Source organism: Pan paniscus, chromosome 15, assembly GCF_029289425.2.
Source record: "Pan paniscus chromosome 15, NHGRI_mPanPan1-v2.0_pri, whole genome shotgun sequence".
In the NCBI taxonomy this organism is placed as follows: domain Eukaryota; kingdom Metazoa; phylum Chordata; class Mammalia; order Primates; family Hominidae; genus Pan; species Pan paniscus.
Genome location: NC_073264.2, coordinates 105,008,964 through 105,028,243, shown reverse-complemented (window position 1 = coordinate 105,028,243; position 19,280 = coordinate 105,008,964). Strand labels below are relative to the sequence as shown.

General features: G+C 52.3%; 1 long non-coding RNA gene across 1 annotated transcript in view; it reads right to left on the bottom strand.

Moving 5' to 3' along the window:
- The window catches only part of LOC129393886 (uncharacterized), a 30,597-nt gene that overhangs the window by 9,324 nt on the left and 1,993 nt on the right, over positions 1-19,280 (bottom strand). The window contains exon 2 of the long non-coding RNA XR_010109843.1: positions 14,607-14,713. This is a non-coding gene — a long non-coding RNA (uncharacterized LOC129393886). The remainder of the gene's footprint in view (positions 1-14,606; positions 14,714-19,280) is intronic.

Below are 19,280 nucleotides of genomic sequence, written 5' to 3'. Positions count from 1 at the left end.
CCAAAGACCTGGTTTAAGGTCCCTGGTTTGGCTTGTTGCCGCCCAACGCTGCCCCAGTTTGCTGTCTTTTTTTTTTTTTTTGAGACGGAGTCTCGCTCTGTCGCCCAGGCTGGAGTGCAGTGGCGCGATCTCGGCTCACTGCAAGCTCCACCTCCCGGGTTCACGCCATTCTCCTGCCTCAGCCTCCCGAGTAGCTGGGACTACAGGCACCCGCCATCACACTTGGCTAATTTTTTTGTATTTTTAGTAGAGACGGGGTTTCACCATGTTAGCCAGGATGGTCTCGATCTCCTGACCTCGTGATCCACCCGCCTCGGCCCCCCCAGAGTGCTGGGATTACAGGCGTGAGCCACCACGCCTGGCCAACTTCGCTATGTCTTTAGGCCAGCCCTGACCGCCCTGAGCCTCAGCTTGCCCAGGCCCTTGCAGAGTGATGGGGTCACAGAGAGGTACAGACACACAGTAGAACAACACACATGTACATGGGGGGTGGCACATGTGACCATGGGAACAGAGAAGAGGGAGAGGGAGGAGGTCAGGGTGGGGACATCAGAGTTGGTGCTTGAAGGTGGGATGAGGCAGAGCCAGGGGTTGCTGTCACCTGGCACCAGCACCCAGCACTGGCTCTTGCTCATGGGCAGGAATGAGGAACGGATGTCATTAGTAGCAGCTCCCAGTAACTACCAAAAGGTGTGAAGCCCGGTACAGTTACAGAGGCCTGACATGCTGCAACCTGCACTTTGGCAGCACATACCTGGGCTTTGAAGTAAGTTTCATTATCTCCAATTCACAAATGAAGAGACTGAGGGCCAGGGTGGTGTAAGTCACTATCAGTGAGTGGCCATCCTTGTCGGGTGGGAGTGTAGGCCCTCGGGGCCCAGAGTGGGCAGGGTGCTGAAGTCCCCTCCCTGTATTCCTGGGCAGCCAGGTGTGCCCTCCCAGAGCCTTGGAGCATCTCCAGTCTTGGGGCAGGAGACCCCTTAAAGTGAAGCCAAGGGTGAGCCCCCAGGACAGGGGGTCCGAGGGCCCAGCCCATCTCCTTCCCTCCGGCCTGCCCTGAGTTTCTGAGCTGGGTGATGGGGCCCAGGAGAGCAGGAACTGTGGGCGAGGCTGGCCTCCCTGAGACTAGGTAGATCAGGAACAGTTTCATGGAGGAGGAAGTGCCTGAGCTGAACCTTGAAGGCCATGTCCAATTTTCACTAGCGAGGATGGAAGCAGGGACGTGTTGGGATCAACCAACAGCATGAGCAAGGATGGGGCCGGAGGGCGGGCAAGGGAGTGATGAGCGGGAGATGAAGCCAGAGGAGTTGGAATGGAGGGCCGAGGGGAGCAGGAGCCAGGGCAGGCCTCCTTCAGCACTTGGGGCCCTGCAGACACCAGCAGGTCACTTCTGTGTCAAGCTCTGAAGCAGCACCAGGGAGGCCTGGGGAACCACCTCCCAGACACACACCCTACACTGTTTGCCTGCAAGATCAGCCCTCCTGGGGCAGCACCACTGCCCAGTTACAGTCGGGTCTGGTCAGTGCCCAAGACCAGGAGGGCACGGGGGCACGGAAGTCAGGGGATTGGAGACCAGGGGCCCTGCTCCAAGAGAGGCCTCAGAGGAGCCAGCTCCACTGAGCTCTCCCCATGGCCAGCCGGTGGCACGCGCCCCTCTGAGGAGGTAAGAAATCCGAGCCTGACAACCAGCCAGATGATTGTTTCTCCTGGGATAGCAGGCCCCGAGCCAGTGCCTGCAGGCCCAGGCGTGACTGCCAGCCCCCAGCCCCGCCTCCCTCCTGGCACTGCCTGGCACTCCACTCAGCTGGGCCCTGTGCAAGGCTGCTTTGATGGTGGAAATGCACAGTCAACACTGCCCATAGGTTTGGGAGCACCTGGAGCTGAGTCTGAGGTTGCAGGGGCTCCAGGCCCCATCCCGCCTGTGTGACCTAATGGCTGGTTAATTCGCCTCTCTCGGCCTTGGTTTCCTCATCTGTCAAGTAGAAATGACAGCAGTGCTTGCTTCCTGGAGACTGTTTGAGGATGAAAGGACAATGTGTGTGAAAGGCCCCGGGGAGCTCCAGCCAGGGCGCAGGGGAGGAAGGATTAGGCAGCACCCCACAAAGCAAAGTCAGAGCTACCTAACAAGTCCACACACCTTCGAGGGGGTCAGGAGGTGGCGGAAGGTGCCCAGGAAGGCTTCCAGCAGGAAGGTTCTGGAACATCTGCCCATGTTTGAACCCCTCTCAGCATCCTTCCAGCAATGGAGCGCCTTGCTGCTCCTCCAGGCATAGCTGCAGGTCCTCCACTCTTCTATAGAACATCCTGTGAGTCCCCTGCCCCCCAACGCCCCCAGCCCTGCAGTGTGTCCCTGGGTTTTCAAGACCGAAATGGCCACCGGGCTTGGTGGCTCACGCCTGTAATCCCAGCATTTTGGGAGGCCAAGGCAGGCAGATCACCAGGTCAGGAGTTCGAGACCAGACCAACCTGGCCAACATGGTGTAACCCCATCTCTACTAAAAATACAAAAATTGGCTGGACATGGTGGTGGGCGTCTGCAGTCCCAGCTACTCAGGAGGCTGAGGCAGAAGAATTGCTTGAACCCGGGAGACAGAGGTTGCAATGAGCTGAGGTCCTGGGTGACAGAGAGACACTCTGTCTCAAAAAAAAAAAAAAAAAAAAAAAAGGCCAGCCGCAGTGGCTCACACCTGTAATCCCAGCACTTTGGAAGGCCGAGGCAGGCGGATCGTGAGGCCAATAGATCGAGACCATCCTGGCCAACATGATGAAACCCCGTCTGCACTAAAAATACAAAAATTAGCTGGGCGTGGTGGCATGCGCCTGTAGTCCCAGCTACTTGGGAGGCTGGGGCAGAAGAATTGCTTGAACCCAGGAGGTGGAGGTTGCAGTGAGCCGAGATCACACCACTGCACTATATAGCCTGGCGACAAAGCGAGACTCCGTCTCAAAAAAAAAAAAAAAAAAGAGTGGAATGACTGGAGCCACTGGTCATGGCCCGTCATCGTCAGGGGAGAAGGTGACCTGCACCATCCCTCTCCAGGGGCCCGTGCAATTTCCAGGATGCCCAGGGAGTCCCCCCGCAGCCCCCGCCCAGCTGGGAGTCCTTTCCGTGGAGCCCTGCTAAAGCTGTTCCTTCTTGGGACGAGGGAGGCAGGCATTGGCTCTGGAAGGCTCCAGTAAAGAGGAGCAAGTTCCAAGTTCCCGTCAGCAGCCCCAAAACTACTTGGCAGGTAGCTGAGTCCCACCCCAAGGGCCTCATTCCATAAATGGTGTGACATGGGCTCCCAGCACATGGGTCTTCGGTCAGTGGCCCAAGGTCAAGTCTCTGCCTCACCACCTAGTCCCTGTGTGGCCTTGAGCGAGTTGCTCAACTCCTCTGACTCTGTTCACTCACCTGAAAAGTTGTGGGTGACAATTGTGTGACCTTCCTCCAGGGAGAGCTGTGAATGCTATCAAGTTAAGTACCAAAAAGAAGTCACAGGTGAACAACTTTTTTTTTTTTTTTTTGGAGATGGAGTCTCCCTCTGTCACCCAGGTTGGAGTGCAGTGGCACGATCTCAGCTCAGGTTTTAAGCCCTGCATGCATTAGGTATTTGTCCTAATGCTCTCCCTCCCCTTGCCTCCCCAACCCCTGACAGGCCCTACTGTGTGATGTTCCCCTCCCTGGGTCCATGTGTTCTCATTGTTCAACTCCCACTTATAAGTGAGAACATGCGGTGTTTGGTTTTCTGTTCCTGTGTTAGTTTGCTGAGAATGATGGCTTCCAGCTTCATCCATGTCCCTGCAAAGGACATGAACTCATTATTTTTTACGCTGCATTACAAAAAAATTTTTTGTAGAGATGAGGTTTCACCATATTACCCAGGCTGGGTCTTTGTATGAACATATGTTATCATTTCTCAAGGGTAAATGACTAGAAGTGGGACTATATATATACACACATTAAGTTTTATAAGAAGGCCAGGCGCGGTGGCTCACGCCTGTAATCCTAGCACTTTGGGAGGCCGAGGTGGGAGGATCATCTGAGGTCAGGAGTTCAAGACCAGCCTGGCCAACATGGTAAAAAACTGTCTCTACTAAAAATACAAAAATTTGCTGGGCATGGTGGCATGCACCTGTAATCCCAGCACTTTCGGAGGCTGAGGCAGGAGAATCGCCTGAACCCAGGAGACAGAGGTTGCAGTGAGTCGAGATGGTGCCACTGCCCTCCAGCCTGGGCAACAGAGCAAGAATCCATCTCAAAAAAAAAGGGGGCCAGGCATGGTGGCTCACGCCTGTAATCCCAGCATTTTGGGAGGCCGAGGCGGGTGGATCACAAGGTCAAGAGATCGAGACCATCCTGGCCAACATGGTGAAACCCCGTCTCTACTAAAAAAAAATACAAAAAATTAGCTGGGCGTGGTGGTGTGTGCCTGTAGTCCCAGCTACTCGGGAGGCTGAGGCAGAAGAATGGCTTGAACCCGGGAGGTGGAGCTTGCAGTGAGCTGAGATCGCGCCACTGCACTCCAGCCTGGGCGACAGAGTGAGACTGTCTCAAAAAAAAAAAAAAAAAAAAAAAAATCTGTACACAGATGGCCATGGCAGCTTTATGCATAATTGCCAAACTTGGAAGCAACCAAGATGTCCTTCAGTAGGTCAATGGATAAATAAACTGTGGTACATCCAGAGAATGAAATATTTTTCAGCACTAAAAATAAATGAGCTATCAAACATAAAAAGACATGGCTGGGCACAGTGGCTCATGGCCTGTAATCCCAGCAATTTGGGAAGCTGAGGCAGAAGGATCACTTGAACCCAGGAGTTTGAGACCAGCCTGGGCAACATAGTAAGACCCCCATCTCTACAAAAAATAAACAAAATTAGCCAGTGTGATGGTGTGCACCTTGTGGTCCCAGTTGCTTGGGAGGCTGAGATGGGAGGATGGCCTGAGCACAGGAGGTTGAGGCTGTAGTAAGCCAAGATTGCACTATTGCCCTCCAGCCCGGGTGACAGAGTGAGACCCTATTTGTGTGGTTTTTTTTTTGTTTTGTTTTTTTTTTGAGATGGACTCTCGCTCTGTCGCGCAGGCTGGAGTGCAGTGGTGTGATCTCGGCTCACTGCAAGCTCTGCTTCCCGGGTTCACGCCATTCTCCTGCCTCAGCCTCCCAAGTAGCTGGAACTACAGGCACCCACCACCATGCCCGGCTAATTTTCTTTCTTTTTTTTTTTTTTTTTGTATTTTTAGTAGAGACGGGGTTTCACCGTGTTAGCCAGGATGGTCTTGATCTCCTGACCTCGTGATCCGCCTGCTTCGGCCTCCCAAAGTGCTGGGATTACAGGCGTGAGCCACTGCACCTGGCCGAGTGAGACCCTATTTGAAAAAAAAAACAAAAACCCAAAATACGAAAAAATGAAAAGCCTACATACTGTATGATTTCAGTACAGGACATTCTGTAACAAGCAAAACTACGGAGACAGCATAAGATCAGTGGTTGCCCGAAGTTGGGGAGGGAGGGATGAATAGTGGAGCACGGGGGTTTTTAGGACAGAGAAACTACTCTGTATGACACTAGAGTGGCAGATACATATGGTTATGCATTTGTCCAAACCCATAGAATGTATGAGAGCAAGCATGAGCCCGAATGTAAACTACAGACTCTGGAGATCATGATGTGTCAATGCAGGTTCAATGATTGTAACAAACGTGCCACTGTCAGGGGAGATGTTGGCAGTGGAGGAGGCTGCATGGGGTGGAGGGACAGCGGTCTATGGGAGAGCTCTGTGTCTTCCACTCCATTTGGCTGTGAACCTAAAACTTCTCTAAAAAATAAAGCCTATCATAATATTTTTAAAAAATCAAGCCAGGCAGAACAGGGTCTGGAGGCAGGGAATCTAAGGGCATTTCACACCAACTTCCTAGAACTAAATTGAAAAGAAAACCCTAACTTTCCAAGCCTAAATAACAAAAGGAGCCGAAGCTACTCCTTTTGCAAACCTCCTTTTTTTTTTTTTTTTTTTTTTTTTGGAGACAGGGTCTCTGTGGTCGAGGCTGGAGTGCCAGTGGCATGATCTTGGCTCACTGCAACCTCTGGCTCCCAAGTCCAAGCGATTCTCCTGCCCCAGCCTCCCGAGTAGCTGGGACCACAGGCAGGTGCCACCACCACGCCCAACTAATTTTTTTGTATTTTTAGTAGAGATGGGGTTTCGCCATGTTGGCCAGGCTGGTCCTGAACTTCTGACCTCAAGTGATCCGCTCTCCTCAGTTTCCTAAAGTGCTGGGATTACAGGCGTGAGCCACTGCACCTGGCTTGAACCCACACATTTTCTTCATGGCAGATGGGAAATTGGCTGTTGGCAACCAATCAGACTGAATGGTGACCGAGTCTTCATTTGCACAGGAGTATAACTTTGTAACTTTAGCCTCTGATTGGTCACTTTCTATAGCCAATCAGATGTTTGCACGGGAGTGTGACCTTTGTAACTTCACTTCAGCCTCTGATTGACTGCTTTCCGCAACCAACTGTGGGCCACTGCTTCATTTACATAAGGTGACTACCAAGTGGCCAATAGGAAACCTGTAGTGGGTATTTGAACCCGAGAAGATTCTGTATCCGGGCTCTTGAGCTGCTCCAGCTGCTTCCACACTGTGGAGTGTACTTTCATTTTCAGTAAATCCCTGCTTTCGTTCTTTCATTGCTTCATTCTTTCTTTGCGTTGCTGGGCATTTTGTCCAATTCTTTGTTCAAAACGCCAAGAACCTGGAAAACTTGCGGTCAAGACCCTCTACTGGTGACACAAGTACATGGATTATTATGATGATGATGATTTTTTTGGAGACAGAGTCTCGTTCTGTTTTCCAGGCTGGAGTGCAGTGGCATGATCTAGGCTTACTTCAATCTCCACCTCCCAGGTTAAATCAATTCTTGTGCCCCAGCCTCCCGAGTAGCTGGGATTACAGGTGCGTGCCACCACACCTCACTAATTTGTCTATTTTTAGTAGGGATGGGGTTTCACCATGTTGGCCAGCCTGATCTCAAACTCCTGGCCTCAAGACATCCGCCGGTATGTGCATGTGTGTGGGTGCGTGTGTGTGTAAATTCCCCCCTGGCCCCAGCTGGACCCGTCTTTCAAGACCAACATCCTCCAGCAAAGCCCCTCCTGGCCTCGCCTGTGCTCTTCAGACCTCGCTCAGCTCTGCAGCCCCCTGGCTCCGGGCAGGCTAAGGGGCCAGCAACTTCCTTTCAGCGTTTCTGGGAGGTATGCACCATGTCCTCCTACTTCACTTCAGAGGTGTTTCCTGAACTTTTCAGAACCATCTCAGGCACCCCAGCACCAATTGCAGCAGTCAGCCACCTTATCTCCAAATACCACTGCCAGCTGCCTTCTCTGGTGTTGGCAAAAAGGACAGATCACCCTGTTCCCCTCTGTACTCATGTCTATGTGGGGAAGGCTAGTGTGGGTGAGCCAGTGAGAAGATGCTGCTGTTGAGCTGGTGGGAGTGTTTCAAGGTCAGGTCGGCAGCCTTCTCACTCAAGGCAGATCAGCAGATGAGCTGGCTGGCCATGAGATGGGGCCCTCCCTGGCAGGCAGCAGCGTCTCACCCAGTGCAGGGACACAGCAAATGCCGATGTGGTGTTCACCATGTGATGCACACATTGTTTCATATAACTGACAAAAATCCTTGAGGGAGGCTGGGCGCTGTGGCTCATGCCTGTAATCCCAGCACTTTGCGAGGCCAAGGCGGGTGGATCACCTAAGGTCAGGTGTTTGAGACCAGCCTGGCCAACATGGTGAAACCTCGTCTCTACTAAAAATACAAAAATTAGCTGGGCATGGTGGTGCACGCTTGTAGTCCCAGCTACTTGGGAGGCTGAGGCAGGAGAATTGCTTGAACCCGAGAGGTGGAGGTTGCAGTGAGCCGAGATCTTACCACTGCACTCCAGCCTAGGTGACAGAGCAAGACTCTGTCTCAAAAATAATAATAATAATAATAATAATAATAATAATCCTTGAGGGAGGCACTGTTATTATCCCCATCTACAGGTGAGCAAACTAAGGCACAGAAACGTTATGTAACTGGCCCAAAATTACACAGCCGAAACTAAGTGGCAGATGTTCCCTAGCTCCACAGTCCAAGCTCATAGGTACTGTGTGAAAGAAAGCACATTTTGGGCTGGGCGTGGTGGCTCACGCCTGTAATCCCAGCACTTTGGGAGGCTGAGGCGGGCAGATCACGAGGTCAGGAGATCGAGACCATCCTGGCTAACATGGTGAAACCCCGTCTCTACTAAAAATACAAAAAATTAGCCGGGCGAGGTGGCGGGCGCCTGTAGTCCCAGCTGCTCAGGAGGCTGAGGCAGGAGAATGGCGTGAACCCAGGGGGCGGAGCCTGTAGTGAGCTGAGATCCAGCCAAGATTGCGCCACTGCACTCCAGCCTGGGCGACAGCGAGACTCCATCTCCAAAAAAAAAAAAGAAAGAAAGAAAGAAAGAAAAGAAAGCACATTTTGCTAACTTCTTGCTACAAAATATCCAAGTAGTTACTGCCAAATGGATCCTGAGCTCATAAAACAATGCAAAGTGTATACATTGTAGAGAGTGCAGGATTTAGAGTCAGAAGAGCTGGATTTGAATCTTGGCTCTCCCACTCAGAGGCTGAAAGACCCGGAAAGCCTCTATATCCTCATCTGTAATGAAGGGGAAATGGTATTTCCTTCACAGGATTATAGCGACCGGCAAGTGAGATAAAATCCTTTGAAACACTTGGGAATGATGCAATGACAATTTTGAAAATCATAATTAAATTTCAACATAAAAATAAATTAAGGAGCACTCAGAACTGGCCTTGATTCGGCCCTCTAGAAAGACCACAGCAGACGGACTAGGGGAGAAACCCCTGGCCAGGAAAGCCAGGGGCATCTGAGAAGCTTCAAGAAGGGGTTTTCGTACATGACAGATGACAGAATCAGCGCTCCTGCTTGGGACAGTGAAGGGACATTGTCCTCAGGAGTGGGACCCAAGGTTGACCTGGAAGCAGCTGGCCGGCGAGAAGGACAGGGCAGGGCTGGAAGCCAGCGTGCCAGCCGAGTCGCTTCTCCCCAGGCTCAACTTCCTCCCACCAGGAGCCCCTGTGACAGGGAGCACAGATGGTCGGAGAGTTCCAGGTGGGCCAGGGAACAGGGAATTCGGACTGAGAGTTGGACCGAGGCAGGCCGTTGGGTGCCCACCCAGGGGACTGCAGGGAGGTGGGTGCCGAGGGAGCACAGAGGCTAGACGCTGGCAAGGGAGCGAGCAGGGATGGTCTGAGCTGGGAATGGTTTGCCAGCAGCTTCACTGGGCAGAACTGGCAACACTCTCCACCCCTTAGTTACCTGTGAGGGAGCCAAGGAGTTGTCCTCCAAGAAGGTGGTCAGCCAATTTCAGAGGTCAGCCGAGAAGAGGCACCCCTTCTTCTCGGGCCTCCTTCCCTTTCCCTTCCCCACCCTCAACATTCACTAAACACCTGCAGAGGTTTATGGGACCAGGTGCTAGGAAGGCCCCACATCTGTCCCCACCCGGCCAGCTCATGTGGTCCTTCCTTTCCTTCCTTCCCTCCCTCCCTCCCTGGCTCCTTCCCTCCACTCCCTCCCTCCCCTGGCTCCCTCACTTCCTTCCTTCCTCCCCCTTCCCTTCCTTCCCTCCCTCCCTTCCTCCCTTCCTTCCTTAGTGGTTATTTACTGAGTGTCAGGCACTGTTTTAAGTGCTTGGGACACATATACAGATCCCTGCCCTCCTGGAACTTATATTTTACTAGGAGCAAGACAATAAACAATAAATATAATAAGACCAGGCATGGTGGCTCATGCCTGTAATCCCAGCACTTTGGGAGGCCGAGACAGGTGGATCACCTGAGGTCGGGAGTTCAAGACCATCCTGACCAACATGGAGAAACCCCGTCTCTACTAAAAATACAAAATTAGCCAGGCGTGGTGGCACATGCCTGTAATCCCAGCTACTGGAGAGGCTGAGGCAGGAGAATCGTTTGAACCCTGGAGGCGGAGGTTGCGGTGAGCCAAGATCGTGCCATTGCACTCCAGCTGGGGTGACAAGAGTGAAACTCCGTCTCAAAAAAAAAATATATATATATATATATATAATATGTGAATAAAATGTTATATTAGAAGGCAATATATGTTAGGGGAAAGAGAAAAAGTAGAACAGAGCATCCTGGGTTGGGTGTCCAGAGGGTGAGCCCAGAAACTGGGATTCCAGGGCCAGCTGTGGGTCTGGAAAGTGATCCTAGGAAGTGAGATGAGGAGGGAAGGAGAGAGGACAGGGTGCATAGCTGAACAGGGTACCCCGCGCCTGCCTGGGTTCAGTGGCCTCTGGGCAGCTGTGTGGAACGTGCATCCAAGCAGAGCCGCCCGTCAGGGGAGGGGGCCGGGGACCCTCCAGCCCCAGTCTTTGTGAGGACTGCTCCTATGCAGCAGCTAGCGTGGTGGAGTGGCCTCCCACAGCCTCAGGGGCTGCCAGATGGGTCGGGTGGGGACAGCCTGGGGCAGTGGCTCTCCAAGTGTGGTCCCTGGACCAGCAGCATCAGCAGCACAGGGGAACTTGTTAGAAATGCGAATACTTGGGCCCATCCCAGACCTACTGGAGCAGACGCCCTGGGGATGGACCCAGCCCTCCAGGCAATTCTCAGGTGCTGAAGGTGGAGAAGCAGCGGCTTTAGGGATGTGGCTAGGCACTGCTAAGGTCTGCACAGGGTTTGGGGAATCGGGAGTGAGTGGGGTAGTGTAGGGGTGGTGTCTTAGTTGCGGCTGCTGTAACAAAGTATCATTAACTGGGTGCTTGTCAACAACAAAAATGTATTTCTCACAGTTCTGCAGACTGGAAAGTCCAAAGTCAGGGCAGCAGCAGGTGCAGGGTCTAAGGAGGGCCTGCTTTCTGCTTCAGCTTCATAGACAGTACCTTTTTTTTTTTTTGAGATGGAGTCTTGCTCTGTTGCTAGGCTGGGGTGCAGCAGCACGACCTTGGCTCACTGCAACCTTCGCTTCCGGGTTCAAGTGATTCTCCTGCCTCAGCCTCCTGAGTAGCTGGGATTACAGGTGCCCACCACGTCCGGCTAATTTTTGTGTTTTTAGTAGAGACGGGGTTTGGTCATGTTGGCCAGGCTGGTCTTGAACTCCTGACCTCAGGTGATCCGCCCGCCTCAGCCTTCCAAAGGGCTGGGATTACAGGCGTGAGCCCCCGCGCCCGGTCGACAGCACCTTTTGACAGTGTCCACACACGCCAGAAGGGGTGAGGGGTCTCTCTAAGACCCCTTTTATAAGGGCATTAATCCCATTCATGAGGCTCTGCTTGTTATGGACTGAATGTGCTCTCCCCAAATTCATGTGTTGAAATCCTAACCCTTAAGGTGGTGGTATTTGGAAATACATTTGCACTATCGGAGGAGGCCTTGAAGGACAGACCACGTGTCAGCAGATCCACCTAGAATGGAAGAGAGGGGCCTTGGAGAGCCACAGCCCGGACCACAGGGGCTATGGAGAACACAGCAGTCTGGCTTGCTGGGAGCAGAGTTGGGGCACTGCAGGCGAGGCCACCAGGTGTGGCTGTTACATGACAGCCATTGATGGCGCTATGGAAGGGCCTTCAGTGGGGTAGTGACATACGTATTTTGGGGTCCTGTTAAAATACAGTTGTTCTTACAAACCAGGAAGGCTCTGGCTCAGGAATTCTCTTGATGTCTCATACTACAGAAACCCCCTACAAAGAAGAAAGGTGTTTGCGCAGAAGTTTCCTGCACACCTGTGCTGGGTGTCCGGCTGTCGTCCTCCCAGACTGATGCTCCATCCTTCACCCTGCTTTTGCCTTTTGGGGCCACCTCCATGGGCTGCAGCCAGATGTGGAGGTGCCCCTGTGGGAGGTCAAAGGCAGGAGAGGGAGCGATGCAGGAATGGATCCCCTCCCTCTTTGGGCCTGCCTCTGACCAATGCCACTGCCCTCCAGGCCGGCCTCCTCTGGACTTTCTTCTTTGCTGGAGAGCTCCCCTTTCTCTTCCTTCCAGCCCTGATGGTGGAAAGAGTCCCCCTAATGCTGGTCCCAGAGTCCTGCCCTCCCCTAGTGGTCCCCCCTTCCTTCTGTAAGCATCCCCCTTTGTAAATCGCCCTCCTGGAATTTCCCTAATTTGAGGAAGCCATCTGTTTCCCTATGGGACCCTGACTGATGTGACAGCATTGTGAGTAATGGCGGGAACTGGAAGCAGCCAAGAGGCAGAGAGCTGGGGAAAAGCAGTGGGTTAGGTAGAAGAATGTCAGGCAAAACCCGAAATAAAGGCAGGAGTGAGCGGGTGCTTAGGGTAGGATGCTTGGTGAAGAAGAAAAGACGGAAGACTAAAGTGTGTGGCCTGACACAACATCCAGAGGGAAAGCTCGCTGTGTGCAGGGACCAAGACTCCTACCCTCCTTCGGGCCTAGCACGGAGGACGCAAGAAAGGTCAGGAATGAATGAATGAATGAATGAAGTGTCCTGGCCCAGCAGCCTTTTCTTCCTCACAGGGGCCCCAGACAGATTCCAGAAGGAAGGGAGAAAGAGAGGTTTAGACCCTGAAAGACCAGTACTGTGTGTGTAGGACACCAGGCAAACCCTGCCAAGGCGGAGGGCGGGACTTGTGGAGCTGGGAGTTTTTGGAGGCAGCGGCCACCAGGTGGAGGCCATAGACTTGGCTCCAGGTTCCAGTCACAGGCTCCGTAGCTCTGTGGCCCTGGGCAAGTGGCAAAGCCTCTCTGGGCTTCAGAGAACGCCTGCCCCGCTCTGAGTCCTCGCAGGAAGATGAGGCTGCAGTCAACTGAACACTTGCTGAGTTCTGGGCATGGCGACCCCTACCCCTGGACAGGGATCCTGTGACAGAGGCCTGTTGCAGGAATGAAAACAGGTGGGTTGGCTCCGGAGACCCCCTCTCTGAGTTCCAAGACTCCTGGGTGGGAACTCCTGGCAGGGACTCTTTTCTGTGGCCTGGGGTGGATGTCGCTGGGTTTCCAGCTGTATTTTATTTGGTGGAGGCAGCGGTGGAGTCTGCCCTCCATGCACATTTATTAGCTGTCTACTGTGTGCTGGGCACTGGGGATCTGGTGGGGGACACAAGTGCAGCCTCACAGGCCACAGGGGCCACCCGCGGCCAAACAAAAGACCAAAAACAAGCAGATCGCTGGGTGTTTTCCCACCCACTTATTTTCTAACCTGGATAACAAAAAATATTACTTAATGCCCCAGAGGAGTGAATGGAACCACGACTGGTTCACAGCCAACACTTGTGAAAACAGGTTTCCCCGGGCAGCTGTGGGGGCGGAACAGGAGCTGCACGTCCCATTGTCCCAGAGTCCCCACCCCCACACTGGGGAGGGGCTGCCAGCGGGGCCTAGGGTGGGGTGGGAGTCGGCCTGGGGCGGGGGATGGTGAGGGCAGGAGGCTGGAGAGCGGCAGACCCAAGCCCTCAGGGGTTTAACTACCCTTGACCGTCAGGGCAGAAGGGAGGCCCCGAGGGGTCCCAGTGGGGAGTGGTTGGGTCGGATTTTCCAGCGGGAGGGAGGCTAACTTGGAGTAGAGGTGAGGGCAGCTCAGGTTGGGGTGGGGCCAGAGAAGAAAGGAGGTGTGTGTGTTGTGGGGGAAGGACTGAGGGGGTGAGGGGCACGGTAACACCTGGCATTTGGCTGCAGTGCCAGATGGATCCTAGAGTGGGCCACAGGCCCAGGCTGGACAGGAAGGGGAGTCATGAAATGTGGCCTTCTTGGGGACAGCGTGGCCAAGCAGATGTCAGCACAGAGCCCACAGCGCCCTCTCTTAGGCCTGGATAAGGCACTGTGGGTGCCAGGTTGCAGGCCCTGCACAGCAGCCCCAAAGCCTGGAGCCATCCTGAGTCCTTCCTTTCCTCCTCCCGACTCCCACCCTTCAAATCTTACCCCAGATAGAAGCCCTTCCCCACATCCACTTCCTCTACCTTCCTCATCCTAAGGGCCCGTCCTCCTCCACTGCTGCGGAAGGCCAGCCAACTTCCACCGGAAGCTTAAGACTGTAAATCAGCTGTCAGAAAGAGTTTCCCCTGGAAACACCAGAGGGAAGGCCCTCTGCCCTCAGGGACAACAAAATCCAGACCCCCCCACAGCCCGCAAACTGAAGCCTGACCCTACCTCCCTCCATAGCCTCCAGCACTTTCCTTACCTGCTCCTCCCCCTCCCTGCTCCTGCAGCCCGCAACTCAAATTCACCTTCTCCTGGCAGAGGCAGCTGTCTCTGTCACATTATCTGGCTTTATTATTGTTGTTGTTATTACTATTTTGAGGCAGGGTCTCCCTCTTTTGCCCAGGCTGGAGTGTAGTGGTGCGATCTCAGCTCACTGCAGCCTCAGACTCCTGGGCTCAAGCGATCCTCCCACCTCAGCCTCCTGAAGTAACTGGGACTACAGGAGCACTCCACCACGTCTGACTACTTTTTGTATGTTTGCTGTAGAGACAGGCTCTCCTTATGTTTCCCAGGCTGGTCTTTAACTCCTGTCCTCAAGTGATCCTCCCACGCCAGCCTCCCAAAGTGCTGGGATTACAGATGTGAGCCACCGCGCCCGGCCTGGACTTATTGTTAAAAATACACTTACCAGCGTTTGTGTTCTTGTCTGTCGTCTTCTTGCCTGGCCGGAATACAAACTCTGTGAGGACAGGGACCTCACTGTTTTGCTCAAGGCTGTGTCACCAGGGCCTGGACCTGGGTGGGTACATGGAAGAAACCAGGGGACACCTGTTAATGGAGCCTGCTGGCCCCTGGGGCAACAGGTACATAGACAGCTCCAAGGTGGTAGATTGTGATGAGTGACCCAGGTCTGGGCAGTCTGGAGGAATGTGGTGAGATGCGTCGTCCCTGGGCGATCTGGGGAAATGCTGCAGAAGAAGGCTTTGATTTTCAACAGAACAGGTAGCACTCCTTTCTGAGGGATACACAGAGTGCTTTCTCGTACACAGGGAGGTGGGTGGACAAGGGCCTGGAGGTAGGGTCTTCAGACAGGTAATTAGGTGAAATGAAGTCCTATGGCTGGGCCCTAATGCAATGTGACTATGACCTATGAAAAGAGAGACACCAGGCAGGTGCACACACAGCAAAAGATCATGTTAGGAGCCCACAAGAGGGTGGTCATCTGCCAGCCAAGGCAAGAGGTCTTGGAAGAGTCCAACCCTGCAGCACCTGGAGCTTGGACTTCCAGAAAACTACCACGAGACTGTGAGAAAATAAATTTCTGTTTTTTTAAGGCACCCAGTCTGTGGTATTTTGTTACGGTAGGCCTAGCAAACCAATGCGGGTCTTGGGCATGTTTTTTTTTGTTGCTGTTGTTTTATTTTGTTTTTGAGACAGGGTCTCACTCTGTTACCCAGGTGGGAGTACACTGGTGTTATCTCGGTTCACTGCAGCCTTGACCCCCGGGCTCAAGCAGATCCTTCCACCTCAGCCTCCTGAGAAGATGGGACCGAAGGCGCCTGCCACTATGCCCAGCTAATTTTTAAAATTTTTGTAGAGGCCAGGTGGCGGTGGCTCATGCCTGTAATCCCAGCACTTTGGGAGGCTGAGGTGGGTGGATCACCTGACGTCAGGAGTTCAAGACCAGCCTGGCCAACATGGTGAAACCCTGTCTCTACTAAAAATACAAAAATTAGCTGGGCGTGGTGGCTCATGCCTATAATCCCAGCTACTCGGGAGGCTGAGGCAGGAGAGTCGCTTGAGCCCAAGAGGTGGAGGTTGCAGTGAGCCAAGATCGTGCCACAGCACTCCAGCCTGGGTGACAAGAGTGAAACTCCGTCTCAAAAAACAAAAAACACAAAATTTTTTTGTAGAGATGGGGTCTCACCATGTTGCCCAGGCTGGTCTCAAACTTTTGGGCTCAAGCAATCCTCCCACCTCAGCCTCCCAAGTAGCTGGAACCACAGGCACATGCCACCACACCTGGCTGATTTTTGCATTTTTGTAGAAATGGGATTTTGCCGTGTTGCCCAGGCTGGTCTCCAACTCCTGAGCTCAAGCAAGGCACCCGTCCCAGCCTCTGAAAGTGCTAGGATTATAGGCATGAGGCACCATGCCCAGTCAAGTTTTAAAAAATGTTATTGTAATTTAGTAATACAGTCACCTGATTCAAAAATCAAACATGAAATGCAACAGCAGCCGAGAGATGAAGGTCAGCGTCAATGGCACTGTCATGCTGATCATATGTATCCTTGATACAATCGGATGAGAATGGTCCCGTACCTCTGTGGTCTTCCTCCCCCAAACTCATAACATCAGTGTAATCATTAGAAAAACATCACATACATTTCAACTGAGGGACAGTCTACAAACTACCTGACAAGCACTCAAAACTGTCAAAGCCATAAAAAACAAGGAAAGCCGGCGAGGCGCGGTGGCTCACACCTGTAATCCCAGCACTTTGGGAGGCTGAGGCACGCGGATGACCTGAGGTCGGAAGTTCGAGACCAACCTGACCAACATGGAGAAACCCCGTCTCTACTAAAAATGCAAAAGTTAGCCAGGCATGGCGGCGGGTGCCTGTAGTCCCAGCTACTCGGGAGGCTGAGGCAGGAGAATCACTTGAACCCGGGAGGCAGAGGTTGCGGTGAGCCGAGATCGCGCCATTGCACTCCAGTCTGGGCAGTGAGAACAAAATTCTGTCTCAAAAAAAAAACAAGGAAAGCCGAGACTGTCACAGCCAAGAGGAGTCTAAGGAGACAAGGAGACTCGACGACTGAACGCCACGTGATGTCCTGAAACAAAGGCACTGGCTAAAAACTAAGGAAATCTGGGAAAAGTATGGACCCGAGTTGATACTAACGTATAGATAATGGTTCATTTGTTGTAACAGATGTACTGTACTGATGTAAGATGTTAAAAAATGGGGGAAACTGGATGGAGAAAGGGGTATCTGGGAACTCTCTGTATTTCAAACTCTTTGCAATTTTTCTATAAAACTGTTCTAAAAATAAAGTTTATTTTTCAAAAACTAATAGTGAAAAGCCTCACTCTGATTTCTGCCCCTTATCAACCCAGTTCCCATTCCCACATGCAGTCATCACTTTATTAGTGTTCCCTGGATTCTTCTAGAATGTATGTATGCCAATATGAATATATACTAATGTCCTCCCTAAAGGGACTTTTTATCTGTTTTAAGAGTATTTAATCATTTTTAATTTTTTAAAATTAAAATAGAGATGGGGGGGGGTCTTGCTATGTTGCCCAGGTTGGTCTCGAACTCCTGGGCTCAAGCAATCCTCCTGTCTTGGCCTCCCAAAATGCTGGGATTACAGGCATGAGCCACCATGCCCAGCCTTTATTTTTTTATTTTGAGACAGAGTCTTGCTGTCACCAAGGCTGGGGTGCAGTGGGGCAAACTCAACTACTGCAACCTCCGCCTCCAGGGTTCAAGAGATTCTCCTGCCTCAGCGTCCCGATAAGCTGGAATTAGAGGCACCCACCATCATGCTTAGCTAACTTTTTTTTTTTTTTTTGATACAGAGTCTTACTCCGTTGCCCAGACTGGAGTGCAGTGGCGCGATCTCAGCTCACTGCAACCTCTGCCTCCCGGGTTCAAGCAATTCTCCTGCCTCAGCCTCCCGAGTAGCTGGGATTATAGGCGTGTGCCACCATGCCTGGCTAACTTTGTATTTTACTAGAGACTGGTTGGTCAGGCTGGTCTCGAACTCCTGACCTCAAGCAATCTGCCTGCCTCAGCCTCCCAAAGTGCTAGGATTACAGGCGTGAGCCACTGCACCTGGCCTAATTTTTGTATTTTCGGTACAGACGGGGTTTCAGCATGTTGGCTAGGCTGATCTCAAACTCCTGACCTCAGGTGATCCGCCCGCCTTAGCCTCCCAAAGTGCTGGGATCACAGGCTTAAGCCACCATGCCCAGCCATGCCCAGCCTTTAATCTACAGCCTTTAATCTTTATTATTTTTTTTTTCCTGAGGCAGGGTCTATGTTGCCCAGGCTAGAGTGCAGTGGCGTGATCTTGGCTCACTGCAGCTTCCATCTCCCGGGCTCAAGTGAACCTGTTGCCTCAGCCTCCTGAGGAGCCGGGACTACAAGTGAGCACCACCATGCCTTGCTTTTATTTATTTATTTATTTATTTATTTATTTATTTATTTATTTTGAGATGGAGTCTTGCTCTGTCTCCCAGGCTGGAGTGCAGTGCCGCAATCTCGGCTCACTGCAACCTCTGCCTCCTGGGTTAAGTGATTCTCCAGCCTCAGCCTCCCGAGTAGCTGGGATTACAGGCGTATGCCACCACGCCTAGTTAATTTTGTATTTTAGTAGAGATGGGGTTTCACCGTGTTGGCAAGGTTGGTCTTGAACTCTTGACCTCAAGTGATCCACCCGCCTTGGCCTCCCAAAGTGCTGGGATTACAAGCAGAGCCGCCATGCCCAGCCCCTTTAATCATTTTTTTTTTTTTTTTGAGACGGAGTCTCACTCTGTTGCCGGGCTGGAGTGCAGTGGCACAATCTCGGCTCACTGCAATCTCTGCCTGCCGGGTTCAAGTGATTCTCCTGCCTCAGCCTCCCAAGTAGTTGGGACTACAGGCACTCGCCACCACGCCCGGCTAATTTTTGTATTTTTAGTAGAGACAGGGTTTCACCATGTTGGCCAGGATGGTCTTGATCTCTTGACCTCGTGATCCACCCGCCTCGGCCTCCCAAAGTGCTGGGATTACAGGTGTGAGCCACCGTGCCCGGCCCCTTTAATCATTTTTAACATAAAATATTTCAAACATAGAGTATAAAGTACAATGCACCCCAACATACCCACCATCCAGGTTCAAATGTTATCAAGAATTTGCCACGTATGTTTCAGTTATTCCTAACTGCTTGGCTCTCTTTCCCTCTGGCTGAATTGTTTTTAAACGAATTGCAGACCCCTTACATATGCTAGGATGCATCTCTAAAAAATATGGACATCTTCTTCCGTAACCCTAATGCCTATATCCCATCATTAGCGGTGATTCCTTTTTTTTTTTTTTTTTTTAAGAGATGGGGGGATCTCATTGTGTTGACCAGGCCGGTCTCGAACTCCTGGCCTCAAGCAATCCTCCCATCTTGGCCTCCCAAAGTGGTAGAATTACAGGCGTGAGCCACTGCACATTAACAACATTCACGGCGATTCCTGATGGGCTGCTCGTGAACTTTGGTCTGTGTAATGGAGAGACACAGAAGGGCTTCACAGGGTTGGGCCGTGTGTGCTCCAGGAAGATGGAGGGCAGGGGCGTGTGGGGAATGGTGGGGGCGTGGAGACTAGAGCA